The 15,832-nt window shown below is 37.6% G+C and overlaps 1 protein-coding gene across 4 annotated transcripts in view; it reads right to left on the bottom strand.

Annotated features, from left to right (window-relative positions):
- LMO7 (LIM domain 7) overlaps positions 1-15,832 on the bottom strand; it is a 102,202-nt gene that overhangs the window by 62,638 nt on the left and 23,732 nt on the right. For all 4 annotated transcript variants that reach the window (XM_049778946.1, XM_049778944.1, XM_049778945.1 and 1 more), the window contains exons 2-3: positions 5,869-5,899; positions 3,513-3,626 (exon numbers count right to left, since the gene is read on the bottom strand). The gene's annotated coding sequence lies outside the window, so the exon portion shown is untranslated. The remainder of the gene's footprint in view (positions 1-3,512; positions 3,627-5,868; positions 5,900-15,832) is intronic.

The raw sequence follows: 15,832 nt of genomic DNA, 5'->3' as shown, positions 1-15,832 counted from the left end.
CATGCAGCAGACCCTAGGTTCACTCTTTGGAATCTCATATTGTCCCCTGAGCACAGCCCAGGAATGACCACTGAGTGCAGAGCCAGGAATAACCCCTTAGCACCACTGGTTGTAGTAAAAAATAGAGAGAGAGAGAGAGAGGCTAGTGTCCAGGAAATAGTTTGGTAGTCTATTTTAAAACAGTGAGATTTCTTTAATAAAACAATTTTATTCTTAAAAGAGGTGGAAGCAGTTCCTGTCTACGCTACAGAGAATTATTTTTCTCTGACAATAAACTCTAGATCTAAACTAAAAAAGAATACCTTTTTACTGTCATACAAAACATCTTTCGAAAATTAACTAATTACTAGGTGTAAGTATGCTAAATATGAACTAAGACTAAGATTAATAGCTTTAAGTTTTGAATCAGAGAGAATTGACTTAAAATAGCAATTTAATTAACATTCCCTTATATAATTAGCAAAATAATTAAAAATTATCTACATAAAGTTTATAAAAACTATAGTCCTGATGTATAGTTACCAGCAAAGACCTAGTTAAGTCTATAATTTAAAATAAGATGAAGGCCCATAATTCATTAAACTAAAAGGTCAGGAATGCTTCTACTTTCTACAGGCTTACTGAAACAGATAAAGTTTAAAGAATCTAGTAATTCCTAAAAATATAGCATGTCAATCTTAAAGAAATCATGATTCAAGTTCAAAAATGTGAGAAGGCAAATTGCATAGTTTTGAATCTATATTAGATATTAGATAACAGGAAATACTTGTAAATTTTCTCAACTAGTCATGATAGATACAGGGAAGAATATTCATGGGGGTGGGGGATGGAATATAAGACACCCATGCTCAGGACCTTCTTCTGGCTTTGCCCTCCAGGATCACTCCTGACAGGTCTCAGAAATCTCTCAGGCCTGAGTCAGCCACATACAAGACAAGAATGCTACCTGCTGTACTATCTCTTTAACCCATTAGTCAAATTCTTAAGAGATACATGAGAGATTAGAAGCAGTGAAATATCTGGAATTAACTTGAAATGATTTTGTAAAAAATGAGTAGGAAATATGTAACTAGATTCAAATGTCTCATATTGGCTTCAATAATAAATTACATGATACAGAACTGGCCATTTATACCATTCTTACAACTTTTAATCATAAATATTCTCAGCATATATAAATAAAGCTGAAAAAGAGAGTCTTTACAATGAATAATTAGCAGGTGCCTCAGGCATACATTTTGTTAATACCAGATCTGTCAATTTATGGTTGAGCTGTTTGACAAGCATTAGAAGCAACAATAAGGTCAGGTAGGTTTATTGTGAGTGATTGCATATGCTACAGATGTCAAACCACCAAGCATGAGAGCTGACATCTTGTCACAATGAAACAAGTGCCTACCTCATCACTAGATTTCTAAGCAGATGGGAGAGTGCAGATACCTTCAAAGTAGTCTCAAAAAACAGAAAAAAAAAAAAATGAAAGAATTTTAAGTAAACTTTAGAAACATGAGATTTATTAGACTTGCATTTGAGGGAGATTTAGAGTTTAAGACATCAAGTGACTTTTGACTACAAAAGTCAAAATTGGGTCTGGGGAGGATAGTTCAAAGAGCTGGAATGCTATACTTTGTTTATGGGAGTCCCAAATTCAGTTCCAGGCAGCACTGCATAGTCCCTGGAGCTATACCCAAGAATTAAGCTGGGAGTTGTCCTTAAATATTACTAGGTAAGACCCTCAAACCAAAAAATCAAATAATAATAAAGAAATGTTAAACTTAGGAAAATTTAAATATCAGTTACAAAAGAAACTAGATTCTGGTCCTAACCTATTCGTTCTGTTAAATATCTATATTTTTCTCATTTTTTAGGAGGACCTTCATTCTGACATCATCTACAATGATTTTATCATCAAATTATAGAATGGCACAAAGTAACGAAAATGGAACCCTGAGTATTTTTAAATCCTTTTTTGAATTGGCCAGAGCATCATCCAGTAAAAATTCAAGAAAACACAACTTTTTTAATAAAACACATGAAAATGTGATTTTATAGCGACACACACTTATGGCAAAGCTCACTCCATTATGATAGAATGAAACCAATGTATCTTACTACAGTCTTAATCATCAAATGAGTTCATTGACAGTAGGACCTTTCCAACATATATACATAAATATATTGTATTTTATATTGTTGGACCTGAGTGAGTCAACCATAAAAATGACCAAAGATAGAAATAGAATACAGAAGCCAGCAGATTACACTGTTTTTAATGAGGTATTTCCTTAATGACATTATTTCACTGTAACAAAAGTCTGAATCATGTTCCACCACAGATACCATCTGCTTATATGTCTCCACAGGCTCTGTGACAATGTGACACTGATTTAGGATTGTTGCTCAACACCTAATGCAATGCTCATACAAAATCAAATCAACTCTTTTTTTTTTTTTTGGTTTTTTTTTTTTGGTTTTTTGGGCCACACCCGTTTGATGCTCAGGGGTTACTCTTGGCTAGGCACTCAGAAATTGTCCCTGGCTTGGGGGGACCATGTGGGATGCCAGAAAATCGAACCATGGTCCTTCCTTGGCTAGCACTTGCAAGGCAGACACCTTACCTCTAGCGCCACCTCACTGGCCCCTCAACTCAACTCTTAATCAAGCCCACTGATTTAAGGAATCAAACTTAAAATTTTGAAGTACAGACTCTAAACAAAATTTGAAAAATCAAAAAGGAATATTTTAATCTTCTAGGTTCTATAAATTCACCTATCTGTAAATGGGTGTTGCTGGGCTCCAGCAAAACTATTTTAAAGACCTAGGAAGATAAAAGACAAGGTGATCATTTTTACCCTGGTCTAAAATGTTTATCTTCCAACTGTGGTAACCAACCTTTAACTATAACTTTCAGAGTGTCAAAAGACTAATGCTACATGCTTTATTCCTACAAAATCATTAATTAACACAAAAACCCATGAGGCATCTACAATTAGATGATTAAATATTAGCTTGACTATTTATCTTCTGAACACTGATTAGTCCCAAGTATAAATAAACTCCTAGAAAAGAAATTTCCCTATTGGGATTTTTATACCAGAGAAATGGCTTTGAAATAGCTGCACTCCATGTTGGTAGTAAACAAAACTAGCAAATGAGCAATGATCCTCTCTACCTAACCTAATCAAACTAGCATAAAACAATGATTGTTAGAGGTTCCCTGACCTTTAATAGAGGAGAAGTGGGAGAAAAAAAGAGGAAAATAAGAAGTGGGAGAGGAGCAGAAAGGGAAGAGGAAAAGGAGAAAGTAGTAATAGTAGTTGGGTAGTAGTAGTAGTTGGGTGGTGGTAGTGGTGGTAGTAGTAGTAGTAGTAGTAGTAGTAGTAGTAGTAGTAGTAGTAGTAGTAGCAGCAGCAGCAGCAGCAGCAGCAGTAGCAATAGCAGAAGCAGTGGTAGCAGCAGTAGTACAACTGCTGCTGCTATACAGTCAAATCAAACAGAAGTGAAGTCCTTACCTTGGTAAGAGTTTGTCCTAAAAGATTCTCAAATGCTTTCAAATTAAGATAGGGACCATTATAGTAGGGGTTACTCTGTGATTTTCTTCCCAGCCAGTATAATGTTATCAAAACCTTTAAGAGAAAATTCAATGAAATAACAAGATCAGTCCATTTACTAATTGCAAGCTCAAATACAGATGATCAATCTAGCATATTGATGGTATATCATATATATAGCATATATATATAGCATATCATTTAAATTATACAAAGAGGGGTCATTTAAAACGTTTATTCTTCTTGAGTTTCAGCCTCTGAGTTACTTTTTAGACAAAAACTTGAATTCCAACAATTATTTTCATGCTCTATCTAGCACAAAGGAAGATGAGAAAAATATACAACATGAAAACAAAAATTAACCTTTCAATTCAACAAGCTAAATCTTCAGGAAAAATTTGAAACTATATTATATACAATATTAAATAGAAACTCAATTTATTTTTGTGATATTTTCAATATATACTAATAATGAGGCATTACCTTATATATCTGAAACTACTGTTCTCTGTCAATTATTCTTCATTTAAATAAATGTAATGGAAGCAATATTTTCTCATACATTTATAGAATGAATACTTAAAATAATTCTCATTTTCCCTAGTAAGTATATTGAACTTTTGGGTTTCTTTAAATGAATCTGTCATGTTTTCAGAAATTCTTCTAATATATGCACAATATTAGAATATTAGAGTATTTTATATGTGTGCATCTACAAAGGAGCATCTATAAATGTGTGCAGGCCAAACACAGATATACAGCTACAGTTCAGAGTTCTCAAACATTTGGTGCTTTTGTTTGTTTGTTTGTTTGTTTGTGTTTGGTATGGAGCCCACATTTGGTGATGCTCAGAGGTTACTTCTGGCTCTGCACTCAGGACTAGCTCCTGGAAGTGTTCAGAAAACTATCTGAGATGTCAGGGATTAAACCCTATATAAAAGGTAAGCGCCCTTCTGTGTACTATTGCTCTGGAGCCTCAGCCTCCAAGTTTGTTTCTTTTTGTTTACTTGTAAGCTTTGTTGTAAGTTTTTAAGTTATTCCCCTAAAAATCTTGAAATATGTGCACTCACTTTAACCACTGTGCTACCATGTATGAAAACATTCCCCAGACTGAATTTAGTCTATCAGCAACCTTTTTTTTCAACTGAGCCAAAGCTCGCCAAAACCACGATTGAAATTTATTTTGAGAGCCACACAGGGCGCGCACTGACAGAGGCTAGGAGCAGAGTCCTGACTCCTGGAGCGGCCGCCGGGTACACAGAAGAGCCAAATTAAAACTGTAAAGAGCCACATGTGGCTCACAAGCCGCAGGTTGCAGACCACTGGTAGATCATAAAATTAGAGAATGTATATTTCACACATAAATCTTAATTTTTTATGGTTATGAGATTCTATTAAAAAACACGGGGCTGGAGAGGTGGCGCTAGAGGTAATGTGTCTGCCTTGCAAGCGCTAGCGTAGGACGGACCTTGGTTCCATCCCCCAGTGTCCCATATGGTCCCCCCAAGCCAGGGGTGATTTCTGAGCGCATAGCCAGGAGTAACCCTTGAGCGTCAAACGGGTGTGGCCCAAAAACCAAAAACCAAAAAAAAAAAAAAAAAAACAAAAACAAAACAAAAAACAAAAAACCAAGAAACAAACAAGCAAAAAAAAAAAAAAAAAACACTAGCAAAAAATTTTTAACAAGAAAAATAAAATGGCTCCTGACTTCTCAGTCTGTCTGATTAGGGCTGGGCTGATCCCTCTGGGGCCTTCTCAGAATGCGTGGGGACAGATTCCCTCTTTTGCCTGAAGCCACAGCAGACCAAAGCCATGCCAACATCCTTCACCAGAAAAGGATCCTTTCCATAATTTAACCTTATCAAACTACCCAGCCATCAAATTTGTTTCAGATCTATAGATCCTGGACAGCATGGCCGCTAGTGTTTTTTAAAATGTTCATACCAGTGTCAGCCCAGTAGTGTCCCAGGAAATCTGATGGGAAAGCTACATAAAATTCTACCAAACTCAGTGAGCCTAAACAGTAGGACTGAAAGCTCAACTAGTACTACCAACCACAGCCTAGTAAATCCTTAGGCAATGACTTTAGTAACACCATGGAGAGATAGAACAATTTTTCAAATTGACCCTTATCAATTTAACTTTTGATAATTCTATTTGCATTTGTGTTCTAACAAACAATATGAGGTAAATTTGTTTTAATTTTTAATTAATTATAAAAGGGAATACAGAGTACACCAAATATTGTTAGATTGTATTGTCTTACAGAACATATAAGCAAAAAAAGTCATTTACAATTTCCACTAATATATCTTACATTTTTCACTCTCCTACTGGTCTCTTCTTGCCTGTAAAGGAAAATAGAAAATATTAATATTTATGAACCTTAAACTATCATATAAAAATGTATTTTTATTCTAAAGTTCTTTGAATATTAATACAACCTAAGGTTCAGAAATCTTAGACTACATATTTTATCCACAAACTTTTTATTCTTTATTTTAAAACACAATAATTAGTTTTCTATATTTAGAAACGACTATAGAAATGTAAATTGTTTGAACCACCTTATCTGTTAACCATTTAATAGTATCTATTGCAGGCTGAATATGTATATAGTCTATGGCCCATTATTATATTTCTAGGTCTATATCCAACAGAAATACTTTAGTAAGTTTACAAAACTACAAGTGAAAGTCAAGTATAGAAATTCATTCAATATATAATCAAATGTTTATAGCAACTTCACTCATAATTGAAGTTGAATGTATACCTTTACCAATAGATTGGATAAATTGTGAATCATCCATGCAATGAACATTATAGGATAATAAGAACAATCTGCAACTGCTATGGCTCCGATCTTATAAACAACAGGAAGCAAAGGACGCAAGACAGAGGGTGTAGATTATAGTATTCACAGCAAGCACCAAAATAGGAAACAAAAAAAACCTGTGAAGTTAGAAGTTAAATAGTGGTTAACTTCTGGAGGAAGATGACGCCAGTGGAGAAAGTTGGGACACTTCCAGGGTGGTGTTGATTTTTGTTTTGATCTGGAAGCTGGTGATCTAAGCATGTCTCTCTCTATAGTCTTTTCACTCTCAATGTAAATATGTATCCTGGAGCCACAGAGATAGAATAAAAGTAATGTCCTTGCCTTACATGAAGCTGTGTCCATGAGAGTGGCCCAGGAGCATCACAGTATATTACCCAAACTCCATACCTAATAATAACAATAATAATAATGATAGAAATAATAATGAAGATAATAATAAATGTATCTTTTTCTGTCAGTATGTACTTTCAAAATGCCAATAAGGTAATTTCACGGTCATATTCTCAAATCATAGCTTTTTTTTTTTTAATTAAAAAGAAAATAGGGACCGAAGAGATAGCAGTGGTAGAGTATTTGCCTTGCATGCAGCCGACCTGAAACGAACCAGACCCCAGTTCGATTCCTGGCATCCCATATGGTCAGTCCCCCAAATCCCTCCTGCCAGGAGCAATTTCTGAGCACAGAGCCAGGAGTAACCTCCCAAGAGCTGCCGGGTGTGGCCCCAAAACAAACATAAAAAAGAAAATCATCTTGTGGGGCCCAGGATTTGGTCAGTACTAGAACACTTGCCAGCACATGCAAGCCTAATACTTGACCCCAAGCACCACCACCATCACAACAATAACAACCAAAAAGCAAAACTAAAGAATCAACATATAATTTTTAAATATTAAGCACTTCAAAATGATTAAATGGACCAGGGATGTAATGTAACTCTAAGATAAAAGTCTTGTCCTTGATGTGTGAGGTCCTAGATTCAATCCCTGGCACCACTGAAATATTTCCATAGTCCTCTACAATGGTTGTTCCATTGTATGCATTCCAATTTACTTTTTATTACAATAAAAAAATCATTATAAATGCAAGGGACAGCCTCTTCCATTAAAAAAAACAACACTTAGAATACACAGTGACCTTGGCATTATAAACTTTCCCTCACCTCACATTCCCTTCTAAAAATTATGCTCTTGAACACAAATGTTACCTGGCTCAGCCAAATGAGTGTCCTATCACTGAAGTGTAATGCCAAAAAGTCAAGTAGTCAATGATTGCTGAAGCCAGCAGAGTTCACTCTGAGATACAACAAGCATCACAGTGTGTGTAACAAATCAGGTGGTCACAGGTCACAACTCTACAGGTTTTTTTTAACCAAAACAACCTTTAGCACAACACATTCTCCAAGAGCCAGATGCCAGACGATTTAAGACAGGGGCTATCAGCTGGTCAGCACCAAAAAAAATTGTCTATGACAGTGCATGGCCTACAGATAGTCTCCAACACTACCTGAGTATTTACTTAGTTTATAAAAATATAAACCAGCAAGAAAAACATGTAAAATGCTCAAAAACTCAGGACGTTTCTAATAAACATTCAGAGGATGTCAAAGAATAAATAAATTATATTCACTTAACACACAATTTTAGGTGATGGGGAAAAGATTTAAGTTCAAAGGGTTGGAGTGCATGCTTTGCATGAGAAAACTCTAGGTTCTATCCCTTCCCTACATAGGTCCCATAGCATCACCAAGAGTGGTTTTATATGTGTGTATGTATGTGTGTATATGTAATTGCATGAAGACTCACAATTAGACTTCTTAAAACTCTTATCTTAAAAACTGCAATCAAGCAACATGGATGGAATTGGAAGATATTGTGTTAAATAAAGTAAGCCAGAAGAAGAAGAAGAAGAAATATAGAATGATATCACTTATATGTAGTATTTAGAATAACTGCATGAAGAAACACAATGGTCTAAATCATAGTTGTCTCGAACACCCTTGGCGCCAGAGCATAGCGAGGAGAAGGAAAGAAACGGAGTGGAAGAAAAGAAACATAAATATGAAAGGATGGGGACCAGGGATCAAGCAGTCTTAGGTGCATTGGTAGTGATTTAAAAAAAAAAAAAAAAAAAGGGCAGAACTATATATCCAAGCCAAAGGCAATAACAATAGAATCAAGAGACTCAAACTTTAGATTAACAATCTGCATTGTAGTGATTTAAAAAAAAAAAAAAAAAAAAGGGCAGAACTATATATCCAAGCCAAAGGCAATAACAATAGAATCAAGAGACTCAAACTTTAGATTAACAATCTAAATTTAAAATGTGCCTGCAATACTTGCAGGCTGGAGGGCAAATGGGGTTGCTATGGGATGCACCTGGGGAATATTGATGGAGGGAAGTTGACACTGGTAGTGGGATTGTCCCTGATGCATTGTATGTCTGAAACCCAACTATGAAGGACATTGTAAATCACAATCGTTTCAATAAAATAAATTAAAAAATAACTGCAATCAAAAGGAATTCTCTCCAATCTTATGTCAATCATCCAACAATGGACATCTCCAGAATGCTGAGCAAGAATTCTGTTCTAGAGCTCTGAAACACAGAGACTGAAGATTTGCCTTGCAATTTGCTTTCACTTCCTGGCATTCTATATGGTACCCAAACCTGCCAAGAGTAGTATCTGAACTCAGAGCCAGGAGAAAACCCTAATTACTGCCTTTTGTGGTCCAAAAATTAAACAAAAACAAAAACAAATAAGCAAACAACAACAAAAATATTACCATAAAAAGAGAGATTAACAAGTATTTGGAAAAGCTACTCACTAGCAACCTTACTAGCCCAGTCTATGTTATCAAACACTAATTAAATATTGTGAGAACGTTTCAGAATTAGCAAGTACAGCACAAACACAATCTTCTACTGTGTTAATAGAATACTTCTAGTAATTACTTTATAGACAAAGGGCCAGAGGATATATATGCCCATCACAGACCTCTAAACTTACTGTCAAAGGTCAAGAGCCACAAACTCTAATGTGGATATACATTATCACTAATTATCTTATCCTAATAGCTACTAACTATACTAGAATAGGACTGGAACATGGAGCATAAATCTCCAATCAGGCTTCTTCTATAGCCCAGGACCCAGGGAAATCACATGCAAGAAGGTATCCTGACAAACTCAAGAAGACCTGGCAGAGCACCAAATCTCATGCCAGGTCCTCCTCTGGCCAGAAAACTTGGCTAAGAGGCCACGCTGGGAGGTCAGAGCTCTTGGGTGTGAATTATGGCTGCACTTTTACCATGAGAAGCAGCTCACCTGACTTGAGGCCTGTAAAATGGAAATGACAGCCCCAGTCTCAGTACAGTGCAGTGGGAAATGTTAAATGGCTTGAAACGAATACAAGTCAAGTGGATTTGGATTCTCTATTTCTCGACCTAAAAGCACTGGGGGAAAGGAAATGAAAGCAAATAGCCCCATGAATCAGGCTCCCACCCTGAGAGGAGAATTTTTCTGTAAAACACAATCTAAGACATTCTTTCATATGAGACTGTCCCTGTCCCCCTTGCTTTGAACAAGGACAGAACATTATTTCTACAAGGTCAAACAAAGACTAAGAAAAGCTGGCATGGCACTAAAGTTATTGCCTACACCAGGGCTCCTCAAACTACAGCCTGCAGGCCACATGTGACCTGCTGAGGAAATGTATCTGGCCTGCTGGGTGTTTTTGCTGCTGCTGCCTGTTCTACTCAGCCTCCGACTTGTTCCAGGCCTGCAATGTGCATATGTGGAATGTACACTACTCTCTTTGACTCCCTTCCTTCTGTTTCTCGATTCCTCCTCTCAGTCTTGTCCCAAGACTACAGTAGTTCAAACTACAATCCTCCACAAGCATGCCCTTAGTTCCCATTGAAATACTGGTAAATTGGTTGATTTAACTTTACTTATTCTTCATTTTAAATATTGTATTTGTTCCATTTTTTTTTGTACTTCTAATAGGATATCTGCAGTGTGCAAAGGAATTTGTTCATAGTTTTTTTTTTAATTATAGTCCAGCCCTCCAATGGTCTTTGGGAAAGTGAACAGACCCTGTTTAAAATGTTTGAGGACGCCTGACCTAAACCAAGGCACCTCCCTCACCTGTCCCTTATCTACCAGGCCTTTCTAGTTTAATACACTCAACTTTTGCAAAAGCTCGATATCAGAAGGAAAAATAGGAGCCTGAGTGTCAGAATTTATTCCCTCCACTTCCCTCTTCTTTCCTCCCCCCTTTTCTTTCCCCCTATCTGTTCTTCCTCTTCCTTCTTTCTCCTTTCTGCCTCCTCTGTTTTCTCTCCCCTTCTCTTTCTCTTCCTCTTTTCCTTTCTACCTGCTCCTCTGTCCTGCTTTTTGTTCTTATTTTGGGGGCATACTCAGAAATACTTAGAAGTTACTTTTTTCTCAGCACTCAGAGATCATTTCTGGCAGGTTCAGAGTTTCATATGAGATACCAGGGATTGAACCAGGGTTTGTTGCATCCAAGGCAAGTGCGCTACATGTCGTACTCTCTCTCTCTCTGTTCCCTTCATCCCTTTTGTATTTCTCCTTTTACCCCCACTTCCCTTCCTCTACTTCTCTCTCTCCCTTACACATACAAACACACACATACACACATACAAGCACACACACACACACAGAGTCTAGTTGTGTTCCAGATCTGCTTCAAAAATATTCCAAATAGTCTGTCTGAAAAATACCTAATACCTGGGCCCATAAACAAGAATTACACAACCTCCTTCAGCTGTATGTGCCTGACCCATGGATCACTCAAAGATCCAAATACATGTAACCTGTTACTGAGAGTCAATTCCACCAGAGCTAGGGCAAAAAGATAGAAGAATTTCCCCAAAATAAAAATAAAACTTTACAAAGCTTCAACCAGGATCCCAGTCTCTTGTTGAGATCTTGGTGCCCCTTTTCCTTAGGTACTGACCTTTAGGAACACTGCACCATTGAAAAGCCCCAACTCCATTCAACATCACAATCCCTAAAAAGTTAGTTCTCATTCAAAAAAATCCTCCTTTTCCCCAAATCCCAGTCTCTCTTCTTGAGTCAGCTAACTTGGGTGAAGACCAAATAGTTTTCACTATAAATATCAACAGAAACCTGGAAGGAAAAAAAGTTTTTGGATAGAATGGTAGTATTTTTGCCCTGGGTATCACAAGAAAAGATCTCCCTAACATATTAAAAATAAAAAAGAGGAGACAGAGGCTAGACAGCGGATAGGTGTTTGCCTTCCACATGTTCCCCTGAGCTTGCCAGGAGTGATTCTTGAGTGCAAAGCCAGGGGTAACCCCTGGCCCCCAAACCAATAAATAAATAAGAGGCATTTGCACCCCCTACTCTCAAGAAACTCCTATGGTTAATGAGAAACTTGAAATTCAGTAAGGAACTGTGTCACTTCCTACCCACCCTCCACCTTTCCTCCCTGCTACACACACTCATCTTCCATCCAGTCCAATCCCACAGTGTCCAGGTCACATCCCTTTCCCCCCAACACACACACACACACACACACACACACACACACACACACACACACTTTTTTTCTTGGCTTAGAATGTCCCTCATAGCAACTGCTGGATGATTAGGTTCCCAGGCATCCATTTCCTCAGGGTACTTCCCAGAGCTGGGTGTGGAAGCTTCCCTGGGGCCACACCCTTCTCCAGCCAGTGCCAGCTCAGCCAGACCAGCTGACTGGGATGTGGCCTCTTGGGAAATGGGGTGAAGGTGAGAGGAGCTGAGCTCACTAGAAACTTGGTTTGTCTCCAAGATGCTCAGGAATCTTTGCTTCAGTCGGTGCCAATGAAGTCTGGCCACCTGTTCACAACTTTCACAAGAGAAAATGAAGAAATTAAAGCCTCAAGTAGGAAAAGCATTGACAGTATCAACCTTAAGTGTATCAGATATGGAGGAGAGTAGAGGTGCAGTGACAAGTGAAAGCAAATGGCCTTCTCTGAACAACAGTGGCCACATTTTATATAGGAAACAAAACAGATTGCTGAGAGACCACAGGGATACAGAGTCAGGTTTTACAAAACCTAGTAAAAAACAAATCCTTGTAGAGACCGGAGCAGTGGTGCAAGCAGTAGGGCATTTGCCTTGCATGTGCTGACCTACGATAGACCTCGTTTGATCCCCCTGAGTCCCATATGGTCCCCCAAGGAGAGATTTCTGAGCACAGAGCCAGGAGTAACCCTGAGCGTCACCAGTTGTGCCTTCCCCCCATCAAAAATAATAATAATAATAATAATAATAATAATAATAATCCTTCTATCGCCCATCAGTTCTAAGAAAAGTGTTCTTTCCAAATGCAAGAACCAAAGAAAGTATTTAAAGTATTAAGGTATCTATCAGGCAACACATCACTTTTTGTTTGTTTTTGTTTTGGGGTCACACCTAGAAGCACTCAGGGATTACTCCTGCCTCTGTGCTCAGAAATCGTCCCTGGCAGACTCAGGGGACCATACGGTATGCCAGGAATTGAACCCAGATACGTTCTGGGTGGGGTGTGTGCAAGGCAAACGCCCTACGGCTGTGGTATCTCTCTGACCTCTATGTCACTGTTTTAAACAGAAGTTTTCATTTTCTATTATTAGTGCAAGTTCATCCAGTGTATTATTTAAATTTTTTAATTTAACTTTTAAAAAATGACTTCTGGATAATGATTGTCAAATAGAAAGAGCAAGAGATGTCTGAATTTTTTTTAAAGGGAATTCTTGAAATTCTACAAGGAAAAGCTCCCATAAAAAGTCAGCTGCATTAAAAGCTAACAATCTACAATTTTCCCCTCCTCTGCTCCCACCTTCATCCCTAAAAATGAAACTGCATTTCCTTTGACAACCTTTCAGGAGTCTTAGACACAGGTGACTCAAAGCTGCTAATCTGCCACTGTTCCAAAATGTGGCCCCACCTGCTGATCAGGGAGCTTGTAAAAATAACATCTCACTGAACCTGAAGATAATTAGTAAGCACAAGGACACGTGACGCTTTCTGCATTTACCTACGTGAGAAATAAAACTTAGAAATTCATCAGTTCTTGCCCTTCCACCATAATGCCTTGAAGCGTGATAAAAGAGTAAGTACCCTCTTGCTAAAAAAGATCTGCTATTAAATTTCCCACCCCTCCCACACTACTTAGAACAGCTCAGTTTAACTTCAAGAGAAAGGGGAGAAATGCATGCATTTCAAAGACACTGGGACACACAGTTCAACTTTAGTAATAAAACTGTGCTATGCAGTCACAGGGTCTGCAAAGTAATGACATGCCCACCTCTCAACCAAAGACATTTTGTCATTCTTTCCTATTTTACATAATATATTTGCTGTTACATAAAAATTTATTTCACAGGGGGCCGGCGAGGTGGCATTAGAGGTAAGGTGTCTGCCTCGCAAGCGCTAGCCAAAGAAGGACCGTGGTTCGTGGTTTGATCCCCCCAGCGTCCCAGACGGTCCCCGAAAGCCAGGGGCAATTTCTGAGCGCTTAGCCAGGAGTAACCCCTGAGCATCAAACGGGTGTGGCCCGAAAAACCAAAAAAAAAAAATTTATTTTACAAGCCAGACTCACATGTATCTCTCATAAGATGGCAACCCTGAAATAGAGCATTCCTAAAGAAACTTTCGATGCTAATGTAATGATCCTGCTACCTCTGCCTCAGGACAGTGCTAGGTAGCAGTAGAAAAGAAAATCAGAATTTGGGGCTTTGGGCAGGTTAAGTTTGAGATACTTAATAGAAAAAACAGATTAAGTATCTCAACAGATTATGTAATTGGTGACATAAAAGGAAGCTCTCCGAAAAAAATAATTGTAGAAAGATATAAGGGCTCAGGATAAAACACAGAAATTTCCAGCACATGGGATTTATAAAATACAAGAGAAACCATCAAAGCTTAGAATAGAATTATCTGTCCAATGGGATTAGCATGACAGAGAGAAAGAAAGACGACAGGAGTAAATCGGATCAAAATATTGGTTAGGAGCCAGTAGGCAAAGATTATGGTACGTGTCTAGCAGGCAGCTGAGACTGGTTCAATTCCCAGCGCTGTATATGGTCCCCAACCACTATCAGGAGTCACCCCTAAGCATCATTGGATACATCCTACTCCCTACCCCAGTCCTGTCCAAAAAAAATTGTTATTCAGAGGGGAAGATGATAGTAAATTTGGGGTTATTTTCTTTATCACGTTTTAGAAGAAATATAGTTAGTAATTATTTTCCTAAAAAAAAAAAAAAAGAAGAGAGATGAACTAATTACAAAAGTGGTTTTGTCAAAATCATTAATGTTTTGGGCCAGAGAGATAGCACAACGGTAGGGTGTTTGTCTTGCACACGGCTGACCCAGGATGAACCTGGATTCAATTCCTGGCATCCCATATGGTTTTCCTGGGCCTGCCAAAACGATTTCTGAGTGCAGAGTCAGGAGGAACAAACAAACAAACAAAGAAAGCACTAATGTTCTTAAAGATATGATTTAAGAAAATACTACACTACACATTTCAGGTGTCCTTCTAGAGGAGTCCGGTCTCAATAAAGTCAGTATAAAACTCATATCCATAAACCTTCTAGTTCTTGTAATCATAATACACAATAATCTGTGCCAAATAACCATTTGCTCAAGATCTAGAATTCTTAAACTGTAGAGACAACAGGCAATTTTGAATAAGTCTTAAGATGAAAAATAATGCTTTTTAGTCCATGGAAATAGGCTAAAGTCAATGCTATGTTCAATTCCTCTGACACCATATGGTCCCCCAAACTCTCCTGAAAGTGAGTCCCGAGCACCAGGCGAGGAATGCCTCTTGAGGCCCATCAAATATGGTCCAAAACAACACCAAAAATTATTATTTACTATAGTTTCTTCTTGAATATACATGACCACAAATTAAAGTTATAGAAAACCTCATCTTTGACTTTGAAAAATTCAAATTTTCATTTTCTTACATGGTTATTAAAATCCTAAGGAAGGCTAATATTTATGTCATGTTTTTTCCATCCTGTTTAAGTCGTACTATAATCTTAGACAGGTACATTCATAATTACCTTCATTAGATGCTTTTAACTTAATCATTATGAAAATATTATTATCTCCTTTAATCCACAATCTAATGATTTAGTGATGAGGAAACCAGAGCCCTAAAAATTTAATCATCTTTTCCAAGCTCACTTAACTATTAATCCTCAGTGTGATCCATAGATTTCCATCAAAATACTATCTTAATATATTTTTCAAATCATTTACTTCTTAATCTTGCAAGATTTTCCCTGAAATATCCTGAAACAGAAATCTTGTATGATTCTCTCAAAATATTGGTGAATAACCTAACCATGGCAACAACAATTTCCTACCTAAATCTGCCTCCTAAACACCAGGACAGAAACACTTCATTAATTGGAGGAGGG

This window comes from Suncus etruscus, chromosome 8, assembly GCF_024139225.1.
Source record: "Suncus etruscus isolate mSunEtr1 chromosome 8, mSunEtr1.pri.cur, whole genome shotgun sequence".
Taxonomy (NCBI): Eukaryota; Metazoa; Chordata; class Mammalia; order Eulipotyphla; family Soricidae; genus Suncus; species Suncus etruscus.
This window is presented reverse-complemented; position numbering and strand designations above follow the sequence as displayed.